Here is a 16,004-nt window from a genome sequence, read left to right as displayed (position 1 = left end):
GTTCTTACTTAGTCCCACCCTGATACCATGCTGTCAAATTACTTGCTAGTAAGTTACAAATCACATTCTCCTGTTACAGTTCTCATTGATGGAACATCAGTGTCCCCCCTAATTTCACCCACATGGTTACTTTTGTAAAAAAAAAAAAAAAATGTCGGAGACACCTGTGCTTATTCATGATAGTGTATTATATTGAACGGTTTTAGAGTTTAGTCTTCCTTTAGAAAACATTCTCAACTTTGTTTCATGAATACCTGTTTAATTCTATATATTGCATTTTAGATTCCCTTTGAACCAACTAAATATGTTCTTCCTCACCATCAACAAAAAAAAAAAGGTACCTAAAAATGGAAGGTATTTAAGACTTGTACTCAGTACAACCCTACGTTTGAGGGTTTTTAAGCTGTTTGATAACAACCATCCTCTGCCAGCACCTCCTGCAATGTGTTTCATAAAATATTACTTACATGGAATTTTAATAGGTATTTTGTCAAAATAAATTTTAGACACACTAAGTAAAATAATTTTCTTTTACACTTTAGGACTTCTTGGAGCTCTGGATAGAATAATGTGCCTCATGAATCTGGAATAGAGGAATGTAATATAATGCAATCTCCCCACATTTTTGATGCATATCTATTCTGAGAAATATCTTTTGTGTGATGTTCCAGCATAAATTAGTAAAGGTGAAGAGATACATATTTGAGCTATGAAGACTAGATCTTTTTTCCTACTTTCATTCCCAAATAGTACAAAAACTATTCATCAAAATGCTAACACTAAAACAAATAGATTAAAAATTTCAATATAAACTGAAGAATATGGTAATGATACCAAGAAGTTATTTAAATCTTCAGTCTCAATAATTACCCTTCAAATAACACTATGTTGCTACTCTGAGTACTTTTATATTCCTGCCTCTATTGTGGTAATACAGCTGTAACTTGTCTTCCCACTTAGACCAAAGAAAATTAAACTAAAAATGCATTAGTAGGACATATAGATAATGAATAATGTGTTCCTTTAGAAAATATTAACCATACTTCTGCCAAATACATTGTTGTCACAGTGCACGGAGAACTTCATTTCACAAGACTTTTCGCAAGGTTGATGGTGTAACTTGAGTAGGTTTGGCAAAAGGAGCATGCAAATTTCAGCAATATAATTATATCAGTTTCCCTTATGGATACCAGCCAACTGAGAAATAGATCCAATAGTCAGATGAGAAATTAAATACAGTACCAGCTTTATTAGTAGGTCAATTAGCATAGTTTTGGCTACAAGGAACAAAAATCACCAAATAAAACTGGCATAAAAGTAAGGTAATTTCTCATCTCAAATAAAAAGCTCTTCAGAGGTAGATTTGCTCCAGGATGTCAGAGCTCTAGAGATATAACTCAGTGATTCTCTGGGTTTTTGTCCTCTATGTATTGGCTTCATCCTTGCGCTGGAAGTAAGACGGTTGTATTAGCTACAGATGTAACATCTAGACATATAAACATTCAGAGGAAAAAGGGAAACTCCACTCTTACTTAGGAGTAAGCAAACCAAACCTTTCCTGGAAGCCTTTCGTGACTTTCCCTCTCATTTTATTGGCCAGAATTGGGTCACACACCCATTCCTAAATCCTGACAAGGGAAATGGATTTACCATGATTGATTTAGACAAATCAGACTATCTTGGACGTGGGGATAAAGGTATCTTCTCTTCAGCTACTTTAGAGGAATCGATTTTGGGGGAAGGAAAAAGGAGAGCAGAGAATGAACACTGAACATATTATCTGAGAGTGTTCACATTATTGCCCAGCACACAGGATCTTTGATGAAGTCTAACCATGTTTTCCTCCTTGTTTCCCTCCATATTGAATTTATCCAACTTGATCACAAGCAAAGAAGATAAACGATGGTAAGCTTGCTGAAGCTCACCTTCTCTCACCTGCCTACACATGCAAAAGCAGCCAGCGTAAAACCCCAGGCCTTCCTATAACCCATGTGCCACACAGCAAGAGAAAGAAGGAGAGTTTCAGATGTGAGAATAAGAGAGTTCTGCTCTTAGCAGTTCTGTGAGTCACATCTCCTCAGGGAAGAGCAATTAGAAGGATAGAAAGAATGGTAGACATTTACTTCCAGAATATATTAGCAGAGTTTCTGTTTTCTTGGTGGAAACTCCAGGAGGAAAGATGAAGTTTTTTTTTGGGGGGGGTGGTGGGTAAAGGTTGAGGTGAGGGGTAGAGGAGAAAGCACACTAGTGTTAGGTGCCACCAACAATCTTGTAGGCATTCATCCTGCAATCATGTAGCAAATTGTAACATTTATCATGCAGGGAGGTAGGTACTGGATGTGTGTTGGGAAGAAGATGTGGTGCCAGCTGTAGAACTCCAAATTCTGTGTCTCCAACGTGATATGAGAAGTAATTATAATATGTGAGCTATTTGTTATGTCTACAAAGCATTGTAAAAATGTATATTACATTTTTTAAAAAGCAAGAAATCTTTCTCCTGTTCAGTAGTTCCAAAAAGACTGTATCAAATACATGCAATTAGTGCAGGATTTGGGAAGATGTATAGATTGTCATTAGTCAGGCTACAGGAGGGAAATAATTTCAGGCAAAGACAAGATCCTGAGTAAAGGCTCAGATGCATGAGAGCAGAAATTGTCTTCCCAAAGCTATGGGTAAACCTCTATGCTTCAAAGGTGATGTCTAGAGTGAGACACATTACTAAGGCAGAAAATCAGCCTGAAAAGGAGATTGGGTCAAGTTATCAAGGTTTTTGCACATCACTCAATATTATAGTTGAGGCAGAATACTTTTTCCTCTCTTCTTCCTAGTCTTTGTAGTTAAATGTTTCAGTGGAAATTATACACAGTATGATATATGCAGTAAGAGAAAATACTTAACAGGCCTCAGCCATGGGTGTTTGTGGATGAATACAAAAGAAATAGAAGATATAAATTCTTTACACAATAAATATATAGTATGTGTCAAAATTAAATAAGATAATAATATAAGACAATAGTGCCATTACTTGTGGCAATTTTTAAACTCCATTTTTTGAGCCAGGAGTGCCTAATTTTGACTATGCTTCCAAGTGTCAGATTCAATCATTCTGTCATCACATATTTATTATATGCTATGTGCTGGATAAAAATCTTCATCGTTGATTTTTATTGGGAGATTTGATATTGGGAGCCCTCCCAAAGTTATTTTTATCAAAGTCAGCTGAATAAGGTGGCTGATCATGATAAGGAATGCCATTATAGACTAAGACCCAACTGCAAGTATGAAATGAGATTTTTTTTTGACTCATACACTGTGAAGCATAAAATAAGAACCGTAAACTTAAGGCCATTTAAAAAGAGAATTACAGAAAAGCATTTTAAGCAAAGGCAGCTCTCTTAAAAAAAAAAAGAAAAAGAAAAAGTGACTAACTCCCCACAAAGTCTCCTTTGAAGGACACGCCTCATTTGGATGTATAGATCTCCTTACATTTGTTGCCATGAGCCTTAGTCCATCATCATCGTCATACTTCAACTTAGCAAGTTCTATAGCATATGGAGGAGACAAAATTGCTTCAGCCATTTAGACAAGACTGAAATCATTGTGGGCTTCAGTGATCAGAAAAGGTCTTTTAAAAGCTTTGAACCCAGCATGGACCTTCACTGCAAGTACAGTCATGTGCTGCATAATGATGTTTCATAATGATGGACCAATAAATGGTAGTATCAAAATATTATAATGCTGTATTACTACTGTACTTTTCCTATGTTTAGACATGTTCAGATACACAAATAGTTACTTTTTCACCATTGTGTCACATTTGCCTGGAATATTCAGTACAGTAACATACTGTACACGTTTGCAGCCTAGAAGCAATGGGCTGTACCAGATAGCCTAGGTGAGTAGTAGGCTATCCCATCTAGGTTTGTGTAAGTACACTCTATGTGGTCATACAATGACAAAATCAACTAACAACACATTTCTCAGAACATATCCCCATCGGAAAGTGACAAATGACCCTACTGGAAAACAAAATATTTCGTACAAAGTCTGGGATGTGTGCTCTGTTTATTATCACCTCAAAGAAGGCTTACAAATTGGGAGAACTAAGATTTGTAAGAAGAGTTCTCAAATATAGAGAGAATATTATGTATCATTATTATATATCATGTATACTTTAGTGTATATTTACTTCTTATAAACATATATGATATCTGTGCATGTTAAATAGGTATACAGTCTTTGGCAACTTCTATGAAGTTTTATCAACCTGCACTTTTACAGTAATGTGTAGGTTAATTTTCACTTCTCTAAACCCTCACTTCAGATAGAAAAAATAACTATTTGGAAACAACAATAATAATAGTGATAATTATAATAAATAGTCTAAATAATTGAAATGAAACCTAATAAACAGACAAAGGAAATTATACAAATGGGATAATAATGAACAAGAGAAAAATCTACGATTGTGAAAATTAGATTGTAAAATGGCTTTAGAGGAAAAGTACTGTAATTCACATTCCTATAGTTATTTGAGAGAAAGGGACCAAACCAGCTTAAAAATGTTTTTACTGAGAAACTAAAAAGAAAACACCCATTAAAAGTAGAAATTCAGTTTCTGACTTTATTTAGCAAAAATTAGCCAGTACAAAACCTTATGCCCCCCAAAATATGACCTCTTTCTCTGTGATTAGTCCATTGTTTTTCAACCTAGAGCCTAATTCTGCTCTTGGGGGACAGGGTCCATGTAGCACAACCCTGTGTTTTGTATTTCTAGAAATGTAGCCAGCAAACTTGGGTATTGGATGAACTGGGCATTGTGGGTCACTCTGCCCGTGCACCTGCTGGTAGTACCTCAGGGAAAAGGTTAGAAACTACATGTTCTCTGCTGGGCAGAGGCTCCACTCGTGTTCTTCTAGGGAGTCTTGCCTTGTCATTTCTACCAGTCACAGACTGGGAGAGTTGCTGACCTTAGAGATAGTAATGTATTTCAAACCTCAAGAGGCAAGAATGGTATGAAACAAAGGACAGCCCTGGTTTTCCTCTGGGGCTGGGAAAGGGAGTTTCCACCTGGCTCTGGAAGGCTATGTCTTGTTTCCATCCACTCCATTTAACTCCCACTTCTTGACCTGCTTTGAGACTATCAGCTGGGGGCCAATTACTGCCATTTAGAGAAGTGGATGCTTTAATGTGAATACTTGTCTGCAGGAACCACACCGAGACAGCTGCCTTATCTCACAAGAACTCTGTGTTGTTTATACTCAGGAATCTGCCACAGAGCTCTCTCCACAATAGGGAAACAATTCCAATTTATTCTCCCTATTGCCTGCACTTAATTTCTTTGACTCATTTACATGTCTGTCTTTTTAAGTTGAAGAAAGAATATGAATGTAAGTTCCTCCGCGGCTAGCGGCAGCTTTGACTCTGTTCGTAACAGTGTAAGACAATGGAGCCATATTACCATTGCCTGAGGCAACCCTTCTGAATTTTTCAATTTATTACCAAATTCTTAGACGAATTGTGATCTAGTCTAGTTCCAGATTGTGCATCTAGCTCTTTGTAAATACCAGAAGCACTGACTTGAAAAGCTGCCAGATCTATAACGGCATCTACTACTATGACTTGGAGTATTTTCGTACATTATGGTCTGTTTTCATAAATTGATAATTAATAGGTTCTGTAAAAGCCAAGCTGTTCATGGTTTAAAAACAGCTGTTAGCCATCAAAACTGTGGTGACATCTACTTACCAAGGTATTTCCAGAGAGACGTGTACAATCACACTGGAATAGAAATACCACTCCCTGGTGCTCTTCTGGGTGGGAGAGTTTACTCCACAATGCTACAAAATCTTACCAGATTACTCTCCTTGTGAAACCTTCCAAAGACTTCACACTGCATCTAAGATAAAACTCAGAGGCCCTGAGCATGACCTTCAAAGTGCTCACCCTCTCTCTTGCTTGAGTTTTTGTTGTTGTTTGTTTGTTTGTTTGTTTGTTTGTTTTAGACAGGGTCTCACTCTGTCACTCAGACAGGAGACTGGAGTACAGTGGCACGATCTCGGCTCACTGCAACTTCTGCCTCCCAGGCTCAAGCGATTCTCCTGCCTCAGCCTCCCAAATAGCTGGGGTTACAGGTACGAGCCACCACACCCGGCTAATTTTTGTATTTTTAGTAGAGACGGGGTTTCATCATGTTGGCTAGGCTGGTCTCAAACTCCTGACCTCAAATGATCCACCTGGCTTGTCCTCCCAAAGTGCTGGGATTACAAGCATGAACCACCAAGCCCAGCCCTGCTTCAGTTTTTAAACTCACCACCTCCCACACCAAGCTATGTCCACAGCTGTCTTTTCTCTGTTCTTAGAACCCTACATTGATGAGCATCAGGGCACTTGTCTCACCTCATAATCCAGTTATCCTCTGAGGCAGAATACAATCCAGACCTGGAATCTCCTCTTGTTTCTGCTTTCCAACAGCTTCCTCTCAATCATAATGATAAATGATGCGATTTTTTTTTTTTTTTTTTTTTTTTTTTTGAGATGGAGCCTCACTTTTATTGCCCAGGCTAGAGTGCAATGGTGTGATCTTGGCTCACTGCAACCTCCAACACCAAGGTTCAAGTGATTCTCCTGCCTCAGCCTTCTGAGTAGCTGAGGTTACCAGCCTGGCCTCGAACTCCTCACCTCAGGTGATCCGCCCTCCCAAAGTGCTGGGATTATAGGTGTGAGCCACAATGTCCAACCCAATATCATTCTTGATTAACTAGTTGCAACTTAAAGGAGTGAATTTTCTAAATATAAGATTATATCATCTGAAAACAAGGATAATTTGACTTTTTCCCTTCCAATTTGGATGAGCTTTATTTCTTCATCTTGTCTGATTGCTCTGACTAGGACTTTAAGTCTACGTTGAATAAAAGTGGAGAAAGTGGGCATCCTTGTCTTGTTCCTGATCTTAGAGGAAAGGCATTCAGTTTTTCCCTGCTCAGTATGACATTACCTGTGGGTTTGTCAGATACAGCCTTTATTGTGTTGAAGTATGTTCCTTTTGTACCCCATTGGTTGAGAGTTTTTATCATGAAGGAATGCTGGGTTTTATCAAATGCTTTTTTTTTTTTTTGCATCTACTAAAATGATTATATGGTTTTCGTCCTTCATTCTGTTGATGTGATCTATCACATTTACTGATTTGCATTTTTTGGGTTATCCTTGCATCCCTGGGATGAGTCCCATTTGATTAGGATGACTGATCTTTTTAATGTGTTGTTGAATTTGATTTGCTAGTATTTTCTTGAGAATCAAATCAAAATGGATTGAGGACTTCAATGTAAGACCTGAAACTATGAAACTAGTAAAAGAAAACATTGGGGGAAATGCTTCAGGACATTGGTCTGGATAAACATTTCTGGAGTAAGACCTTAAAAGCACAGGTAACCAAAGCAAAAATTGACAAGTAGCATTATATCAAGCTAAAAAGCTCCATACAGCAAGGGAAACAATCAACAAAGTGAAGTGACAACTTACAGAATGGGAAAAAATATTTGCAAACTATTCAGCTGAGAAGGATTAGTAACCAGAACATATAAAGAACACAACTCAATAGCAAAAAGCAACTAATAATTCTATTAAAAAGTAGAGAAAATAGCTGAGTAGACATTTTTTCAAAATAAGACATACAGATGCCCAACAGGTATGTGAAAAAATGCTCAACATCACTAGTAATCAGAGCCAGACAAATAAAAACCATAATAAGATATCTCACCCAAGTTAAAATGGCTTTTGTCAAAAAGATAAAATAATAACAGATGGTAGTGAGGATGCAGAGAAAGGGGAACACTTGCACACTGGTGGTGGGAATGTGAATTAGTATAGCCATTATGGAAAACAGCTAAAAGATTCTCAGAAAACTAAAAATAGAGCTATTAATACTATACGATCCAGCAATCCCACTGCTGAATATATATCAAAAAGAATGAAAATCGGTATTTCAAAAAGGTATCTGCACTCCCATGTTTATTGCAGCACTATTTGCAATAGCCAAGATGTGGAAGCAGCCTTAGTGTCTACCCACATATGAATGGATAAACGAAATATGGTACATATACACAATGGAATATTATATTATTCAGCCACAAAAAGAATGAAATTCTGTCATTTGCAACAACATGGATGGAACTGGAGGTCATTATGTTAAGTGAAATAAGCCAGGCACCAAAAGGCAAATATTGCATATTCTCACTCATGAGTGGGAGTGAAAACAATTGATCTCATGGAGGTAGAGAGTAGAATGATGGTTACCAGATGCTAGGAAGGGTAGCGGGGAGGGAGGAATAAAGAGGTGATGGTTAGTGAGTACAAAACTACAATTAGATGGAAGAAATGAGATCTAGTATTTGGTAGCACAATAGGGTGACTATAGTTAACAATAATTTATTGTATATTTCAAAATAACAAGAAGAGTGGAATTGAAATGTTCCTAACACAAACAAATTATATATGACTGAGCACTGTGGCTCGAGCCTGTAATCCTAGCACTTTGGGAGGCTCAGGTGGGAGGATCACTTGAATCCAGGAGTTTGAGACCATAGTGGGCAACATAATGAGAGACCCCTATCTCTACAAAAGAATAAAAAGTTTTTTAAAAATTAGCTTGGCATGAGGGTATGTGCCTATGGTCCCAGCTACTTGAGAGGCTGGGCTGGGAGGGTCACGTGAACCCAGGAGATTGAGGCTGCGGTGAGCCGTGATTACTTCACTGTACTAAAGCCTGGATGACAGAGCAGGTCCTTGACTCAAAAAAAAAAAAAAAAAAAAAAAAAATGAAGAAGAAGAGGAGGAAATGATATATGTTTAAGAACATGAAGATCCCCATTAACCTGATTTTATCATTACACCTTGCATGCTGTATCAAAATACTGCATGTGTCCCATATATATGTTCAAATATTATGTACACATAGAAATTAAAAATAAAAATTTAAAGCTAAATTTTAAGTTTTTACTGTGTTCTCAGAGCACTTAGTCATTCTGTCCATCCATCCATCCACCCACCCATCCATCAACCAAGTGCCTAATACTTAATCTTAAAGTGATTATATTTCTTAGTAAGCACCTGCTGTATACTAAAGATAAAAGTTATTGGTCTCTGTGCATATGTGGTTGACTTTAGCAGATAAGGCAGACCAACAAACAGATCACTATATGATGGGGGGATATATCAGGTTTTCTAGAAACCTTCTAGAAAGTGAGAGCTACTAATATGCCCTAGTTGGTAATGTGAGCATCAGGACAGTTTCTCTAAGAGTTGGTTTGAGTTAAGCATTAAATCATGAATAAAAGATAGTTTGGGTTGCCAAATATTTATCAAGCTTTCACTGATGCCCCCTTAACACTTGCCAGTCATATGGGAAGTACTCAAAAAATGTTTGCGATTCATTCTTTAGTGATTTATTCACTTTCTTTTTAAAAAAAATAAAACTAAAAAGTAGTTTGAGACTTCTGTGATTCTCTGTAAATAAATGTTGACTTGACACGTCTGGGACCTTGGCACTGACTCTCCTGGGATACCTCAATTCCCCTCCTTTCCCCTCTCCTCTCTCTCTATATATGATGTCCCATTGTCCTGGCCTCTCCATATGGCCTCTTTCTGTAGGATACTGGAGGATATTCTGTACCTCTTTGCAATTTGTTAGCTGAGATCCAGGAAAGGGAAAGCAGGAACTTCTAGGACCCATAACATTGAGGCCCAGAAAGGGCAGCATCACTTCTGCAGCATTATAATGATCAAAGAAAGTCACAGGCTAGCCAAGATTCTAGGGAGGAGAAATCAATTCCATCTCTCATGCATCATGGTGGAAAAGGGATTGCTGGTCACTATCTTTGGCAACTATCTACTGCATTCCCTCCTCCTCAAATTACCTTATTCTTTCTATCCTCCCGAAGACTGCCATATGTATATTTGCACTCATTCTCTAGATTTGACATAAATTGGTTGATACTAATGACACTTCCCTGTGTCTAAACCCTGTCCCCATCATCCAATGTTTTCTGCCCTTACCTGGCATCTGTAATTAATTTCTGTGCCTCCAATGTTACTTCTCTGTTTGGTACTGCAATTTAAGACCACATAATAATGTTGCTAGAATGCATCTCCTTTGTTAACAGATTTAGCATTCTAATGTGAAATTCCTTCTCATCCTTTAAAACCCAGTTAAGTCTGACTTCTATAAAGTCCTTATTGACTATCCCAAAGAAGATGGGATTTCTCTTTCTAAAATTTGTAGTAATGTGTTTCTAGAATTTATTCTGGTTTTGACTACGGTTAGGAATACACATGCTTTATCTTTCTAATATTGAAAACTCAAAGGCAGGCAGTAGGATATACTCATTTCTTTAGTTTTCTAAAGCACCAAGATGAACCCATTGCATAGAATAAGTTGAGTTTTTGTTGAGTTGTCAGGGATCTGGGAAGAATGGTTTGGCTTTTAGGAGAGGTTCTCAGCCAACCAGGAGGGAAAGAAAAATAATTCAGTAGTTAATGAGAACAGCTTTACTTCTAGAATCCTCCCACCTACTACTGGCAGCACGAGCAGGCAGCTTGCCTTCCTGGGACGGACCTAGATGAGGTACAATGTGGCTGGAAAGCTCTGTAATACTGATCTGACATGGCATATTTCAGATTAATCTGTTTTCTCTCCTTATTTCCAATTTCAGCACACACTCATGCCATCTTGAAGCTTACTTTTCCTCTCTGGCCCTCAGCTTACCCTTCTGTAAATAACAAAGGCTATTATTTACTGAGAACCTGCATCAGTGCCAGACTCAGTGCTAGGCACTAGTGCTAATCCTCACAATAATAGTGAAAGGTACATTTTCTTTTATTTCCTCCTTTTAAATGAATATCAGATATGGAAAGAGAAACAACTTGCCCGAGCCCTCTCTGCACAACTGGATGGAAATTCATCCTCCATGAGTAACAGCAGGGTCAGGCCAGATAAGCTGTAAATTCCCTTAGCCTTTGAGTATGCATCTCCACCAGGATGTAAAATGCAACCTGCTGTTTGTCTTCTCCCTTCTCCTAGACCAGCTTTTCTGCATCATTACTTTTCTTTTTTGTCTTCAGCTGCAGTTTCTCTTATCAGTTATTGGCTCCACAACTAGCAAATTTATTTTTGCTCCATATTGTATTCTGGTACGTTATGCTACAATTTGTATAGAGAATTAGACACAATATGGTTTGCTAGTGAGAAAATCTACACTGCAGAGACAGAACCTATTTGTTCTCAGTTACTTGAAACGTATGTTAGAATGTCGAATCTCTTCGTCATTCCCGCGTGAGGTGCTGAGGAAGGCTGGAGAGGTTCTGATTCAGTCACATTTGATTTTTGAGTCAAGGTCTTGGCTTCAACTCATATTGAGTTTTACAGGAAACTGCCAGCTTTGTTTTGGGTAGACATTTGTAAATGTGACTGAACAGATGACTCATCTCAAGCAGCTCTGTGCTTTTATTCAATGTATGCTTAAAAACAGTAAATGTGGATGTTGGAATGTATTTTCTTATAAGCACTTTGTATGGCAAATGCCAAGTACTGCTAAACCTAATTATTTAATTCTTCTTCTTAAATAGATACTATCTAGTTTTAATTTTTTAAAACCTTCAACTATATAATTGATATATATATATATATATATATCTCACATATATATAGGTATAGATCAATAATATAATTTTATTTTTCAGCACACCAGAAGCATATTATTTTGGAAAATCATAGGGCTCAGAGCTCTGGATAGGCAAAGTAGACTTGGATTTACAATCTCTGTGATCTTAAGAAATCTACTTTTTCCCTTATCTTCACTCTTCTGTACCAAAAAACACAGCTGTAATAACTTGAATAACATGTACCTCACAGGGTTCAGGTTGAGGACAAAATTATTAATAGATAATATGTCAAAGAGCTTGCCATATAACCAGTAGGTTCTTTCCTGCCATGGAAATATTTTTTTAGCCAGAATATGTCTCAGCCAACCTCTCTCATGTCCCAGAATTTAATGCATACTTGCTGGTTCAATACGAATAGAAAGTTTAATATTAATTTTTATTTTGTTGGCTTTCTAAAAAAGCAGTCTTTTCACATTAGAATAAGTGAATGAAAGAGATCACCAAAATCAAGAGTTGTTACAAATGTTATTTTGATTGTTATGATTTCAAATGCAGTTTTATCTTCTTATAAAGTTACAATATCCAATTTCGTTTCTAATTTATTTGGAAACAATAATGCGACTGGTTGAATACTCTGTCTAAAGTAATTTCTAACAAAGAATGACTGAAGTTCTACTCTAATGATGAAAAGCAAGAACCAGGGTTCCTCTTTCCCCTTTTTGTGGTATGGGAGCCACATAAAGGCAGAATAAAAGAATCAGACTAGCCTGGGAGTCAAGTTCAAGAGAGGCGCTCGTGTTCAGAATTGATTGATAAAGTTACAAGGAAGTAGACAGGTACTCTTGGTCTTGTTCTCCAGTTTTCAATAAAATGTGGACTGTAGCTTTAGGGGTTTTGTTCATTTGTTTGTTTTTAAGACAGAGTCTTGCTCTGTCACCAAGGCTGGAGTGAAGTGGCACAATCTCAGCTCACTGCAACCTCCACCTCCCGAGTTCAAGCAATTCTCCTGCCTCAGCCTCCTGAGTAGCTGGGACTACAGGCGCCCGCCACCACACTCAGCTAATTTTTTTGTATTTTTAGTAGAGACGCAGAGTTTCACCATGTTGCCCAGGCTGGTCTCGAACTCCTGAGCTCTGCGATCCACCCATGTAGGCCTCACAAGGTGCTAGGATTACAGGCATGAGTCACCGTGCCCATCTGACTACAGTATTTTTCAAGAAGAGCAGTTTCACAGTGTCACCAAATCATGGCTTTCAGATCCAGAGTTTCAAATTGCCTCAACAGTTCTTGAAAATGTAATATTACTGATGTTCGGCTCATGAAGACTCCCTAGAAGCCCAGTGTCCCCTAGGGAGGAACTGCCAAATTGAAAATTTTTAAATAATCTTTACTGTATTTTATAGTAAATAAATGTATGATTGTCAAATGTGCTTAAACCCTTGGGAAAGAGGACTTTGAAAACACTCTCTCCAGCCGTGGATAGATCCATTTAGCCTAAGTATTCAATGATCCCCATACATTTTACTGGCAATCTTGACCCAAATAATTCAGATTATATTTGTATGCTTTTTGATATCCTTAATGTAAAAAAAAAAATTCTTGATTCTTTTTCTTATTCATCCAACAAATACTTGTTGAGTGAAGACCATGTTCTACATGATTGAATAAGTAGAAGAATCTCCATGTGGCGCCTGCATTCTAATGGGGAAAGAGAGGCTGATAAATACTAAATATAAGAACATTAAGTAGGTACTGTGTCAGTAAACAAAGTAGAGTAGATTAGAAGGAAAAAAATCAAGTAATAGCAATGTTAGGGGGTGAAGGAGCCTGGGGTTGTGAGGATGGCTTATAATTTTAAATAGAGTTGTGGGGATTGGCCTCAGGAAGGAGGTGACATTTATCAGAGAGTTGGAAGAGGTGCACGGATTCACCATGTGACTATTTGGGAGAAGAACATCCAGATAGGGGGAGCGGCCAGTCCAAAGGCTCAAGGCAAGTCTGTGTCTGAGATGTTGCAGGAAGAGGAAGGAGGCTGGTGTTCGGGAGTAACTTAGTGTTTCCTTTCTCACTTTGGACTTTTTGTTGTTGATGTTTTACTTTAAGGAAATCTATTTTTGCAAAAATATGAACTATTTAGTTTGTTAAAATAGCATCTAACTCTTCAAAGATCATTTACCTTGATAAAGGCTTGCATCTATTCTGTTAGGAAGAAGCACAGGTTAGCTGGAAGTAAAGTGGAGAGTTCTTATATAAGTAGGAAAAAAACAAAAAACTGTAATAATTCAAAAAGTAAAAAAAAAAAAAAAAAAAAAAAAAGTCAATACGGGACCTGCATAGACAATCACAATGTGTCCACTCATTCTACTTTAAACTGCCCCCTCCCCACCCTATCCGTTCAATATCCTGCCACTCTGGTGCCATCCCAGCCACAAGGCCTCAGGTCCTCTCTCTGCTCTCGCTGATTCTCAGAGATAGGCCCCTCAGAGTCAGTCTTTAGCACTAAAAGATAAGTGATTGTTAGGACAACATATTTCTTTTTTTAAAATGCTTGTTTCATATGAGAATTTCAGTTGGCTATGGGTAATGGAAGAGATTTCACATATAAGTTGGGTCCCCTTCTCACAAAGCAAGTGAGCACATAATGGATCACGGTGCTCTACTGGTGTAGACTAACATATATTAATAATACAAACATATCTATTAAGAGATCTGTGTCAAGGAATATACACGTAGTATATATTAAAGACATCAGAATATAAGACAATAAATTAAATTACATTATAGTCACCTGGCTTCTAAGAAGCAAGGAGAATTTAAATAAAACACAGAATCTGAGGGAACATTTGATCCTTGGTTGATGGTAAAAAATTGTTTCACTATTTTACAATAGTTTCAAATCATTTCACTATTTGAAAAAAAAAAAAGCAAGTTCAGATGAGAGATGGACTTATAGCTTATACTATGTCAAAATGCATTAGGAATGATTAGTTTGAGATTTCATGCTAATGAAATAACTTTACTGAAAACTACCTTTATGGAGAACTAGTCTCACCAGCGGAAGTCCAAAACATCACATTTTTTACCAGGAAGTTGATGCAGTCTCTTGGCAAGTCAATGGGATGGTTTATGCCTAGAATCTCGGAGAAGATGAAAGCCTTTTTAGATGAAAAAGATAGTCATATGTCTCCAAACCCTCATGTGTATTTATGTAGTGGAGAGGAAACTAATTGAAGCAGAAGGTAGCTAGATTTTTTAATGTAATCATTAATAGTCTCACAGTTATGTTGATAGCATCCAACAGGGTTACCTTCTGGGCAGAAACACAGATGACTCCTACTGTTCTTGGAGAAAGAAAAAGGAGGAAATGAACACATGCTCACTGAACCTCTTAGCAAAAAAAGTCTCTCTAGAAATATATGGTCCACTCCCAAGCTCACCCTTTAATTCTCCAATGTTAGTTCTGTAAAACAGCAGTCCTGTGATATTACTCATAGAACGGATGAAATTAAAATATTTATATTCTACACATGCACACACGGAGGAAAATCTCACTTCAATTATAGCAGTTAAGAAGTCTGAAGTAATTTTCCCAGCTAGCATTTGGCCATTCCATTGAGATTGAAGGAATCTGGTATGATAATGGTTCTTATTAATTCACCCTCTCTTCGTTTTAAAAGAATATTATAGTTCCTTTGTGATGTAAATTGTTTGGGCAATATGATGGCGCAGTGCCTTGTGACTAAAAAGTCGACAAGCTCAAAGGACAAAGTCTTCAGGAACAATAGCTAACATTTACTGTTTGGCACTTTTTAAATGTTCTCTGTAAGATAATTTTTATTTCTGGTTCACTTTTCTTTTTGCCTTTCCCAAAAGGGATTTGAGTTAATTACTTTTTCTAATGTGACTTTGATATTTCAGTCCCCCCAAATCTTCCAAGGAATTTACAGGTGAAATACCATTCTAGTTCTTTTATTTTCCTAGAAACTCTGATATTAAATATGGATGTCACACTGGAAAATTCCACCAGAAGAAAAAGCTAAACAAGGCATAAAATTTACATTAGTAACATCCCATTAACCCATCATCTAGAAAGCTTTTGTTACATGATTTTCATCATTTATGAAATTATTTTGGTGTCTTTTCTGGTCTTTTTTGCCTGTAGGACTGAACCTTGTTATGCATTTATCTCCATCAAAATGGTGTAACTGCATTTGGCATTATTCCTTCAACATTCTTTTTTTTTTTTCTGCAGAAGGATGAAATTAGCTTGGTTTAAGAATAGTCATTCCTGATTACTCTGTCTGTGGAGAACAGCTTGAGAGGCACATTATTCAATTAAAGAAAGT

The 16,004-nt window shown here is 37.3% G+C and overlaps 1 protein-coding gene across 1 annotated transcript in view; it reads left to right on the top strand.

Moving 5' to 3' along the window:
• Positions 1–16,004, top strand: part of CNTNAP2 (contactin associated protein 2) — a 2,167,939-nt gene that overhangs the window by 1,553,903 nt on the left and 598,032 nt on the right. The window lies entirely within an intron of this gene.

The sequence above is a fragment of the Papio anubis genome, chromosome 4 (genome assembly GCF_008728515.1).
Source record: "Papio anubis isolate 15944 chromosome 4, Panubis1.0, whole genome shotgun sequence".
NCBI classification, from domain to species: domain Eukaryota; kingdom Metazoa; phylum Chordata; class Mammalia; order Primates; family Cercopithecidae; genus Papio; species Papio anubis.
Note: the sequence above shows the minus strand (reverse complement) of the source record. Positions and strands in the feature narration are given on the sequence as shown.